Genomic DNA, 2,004 nt, shown 5'->3' with positions numbered 1-2,004 from the left:
GATGAGACACTGAAAGCCTGTTGGGATGAAAGACCCACAGAAGAAAGCCTGGACCCACAGGCATTGAGAGATTGGATCCATAGAGAAAAGGGATGGTTTGAGGGTGAGATGCCGTAGAGATCTAGTCCAAAAGCAGGAGTGAAGATGTATGTATTGCTTTCAGCACCCAGGAGGCACCTGGAGACAGACCTCAGAGAATCTCCCGAGGAGCAAAGAGGACAAAGACCAGATTGTAGCCGAGTGGTGGGTGAATGGGAGGTCAGGCATTGGGCAGGCCACGGGCAGACAGGGTCTTTAAGCCTGACTGTAAGGAGGAGAACAACACACGAGAGAGGGGACATGAGGCTGACAAAAGGCTCCAACACTAGGAAGAGACGTGTGCACATTTACACATTGCTGTGCACAGGGCTCATGTGTGGAGCACGTGTCCCCAAGCAGCTGACACAGTTTTGGGAGGCTGTGGAAAGCTTCAGAAGTTGGGTGTGCATTTGAAGAGCATACCCGGTTCCTTTCCCTGCCTCTGGATCCTGTCTGTGGAAAGGTGAGACCATGAATTTGAAAGAGAGAGTGGGGAGGGCTTGAGGGGATGACTGGAAGGGAGAAGTGTTATAATTAAACTATAATCTTAAAAGGTTTTAAATTGTGTATGTTTGCACGCGCACACACGCACGTGCGCTCATGCAGGTTCTTTGGAACTAGAATCACAGGCAGTTGTGAGACACCTAATGTGAGTGCTGGGATTTGAACTCTGATCTGAATAGGGCAGTAAGCGCTCTTCACTGCTGAGCTATCTCTCCAGCCCATGTTCTCTATACTTACAAAAAAGAACAAAACCCAAGAATGTAGATGTCCTAGTTAGGATGACAATTGCTTTGATGAAGCACCACAACCAAAAGCAACTTGGGGAGGAGAGGGTTTATTTGGCAGACACTTCTACATCATGTTCATCACGAAGGAAGTCAGGACAGGAACTTGCACTGGGCAGGAACCTGGAGGCAGGAGCTGATGCAGAGGCCATGGAGGAGTGCTGCCCACCAGCTTGCTCCACATGACTTGCTCCGTTGGCTTTCTTTTCTTTCTTTCTTCCTTTCTTTCTTTCTTTTCTTTCTTTCTTTCTTTTCTTTCTTTCTTTCTTTCTTTCTTTCTTTCTTTCTTTCTTTCTTTCTTTCCTTTCCCTGTCTCTCTTTCTTTCTTTCTTTTTCGAGACAGGGTTTCTCTGTAGTTTTGGAGTCTGTCCTGGAACTAGCTCTTATAGACCAGGCTGGCCTCGAACTCACAACAATCTCCCTGCCTCTGCCTACTGAGTGCTAGGATTAAAGGTGTGCACCATCGCCATTGGCTCACTCCACTTTCTTATAGAATCCAGGATCTCCAACCCAGGGGTGGCCTCACCCATAATGAGCTGGGCCCTCCTCCATTAATCACTAAAAGTGCCCCACAGGCTTGCCGTCAGCCCGATCTCATGGAGGCATTTTCCCAATGGAGGCTCCCTCCTCTCTGGTGACTTGAGCTGTGCCAAGTTGACAGAAAACGCGTTGGCACAGTAGCAGTCATAAAAAATATTTTTGAAAAAGACTTTGTTCTCTAAAGGGATGGGGAGGTGTAAGGGAAGTGCCCTGGGGACGATGCAGGGTCGAGGAAAGAGTGACTCTCAAGGACTGTCTGAAGGCGGCTGTAGTCGGAACCCAGAGGGAGGCTAATAGGAGAAGGGAAGCTGAGAAAGAAGCAGGGGAAGAGGTGTACAAAGAAGGGCTCTTTCTGTCACCCATGAGGGTGTAACCCAAGAAAACACTCCCAGCATTCACAAGTGCTCTGTATATTTCTTCAAGAAATAGTTCCCTAGCCTGACCTTTAATCCAGCTCTTGGGGGAGGCAAGCAGATCTCTGTGAGTTCAAGGCCAGATTGTTGTGGGTATTTGCCCTACCCATGACTATCTGGCCTGATAGAGGTGGAGTTTTTTGCCTGTTGACATAACTCTCCTTTAAAAGGAAGAGGGCAGGTGC

The sequence above is a fragment of the Microtus ochrogaster genome, chromosome 2 (assembly GCF_000317375.1).
Source record: "Microtus ochrogaster isolate Prairie Vole_2 chromosome 2, MicOch1.0, whole genome shotgun sequence".
Classification (NCBI taxonomy): Eukaryota; Metazoa; Chordata; class Mammalia; order Rodentia; family Cricetidae; genus Microtus; species Microtus ochrogaster.
The sequence above is the reverse complement of the archived record's forward strand: the minus strand, read 5'-3'. Positions refer to the sequence as shown.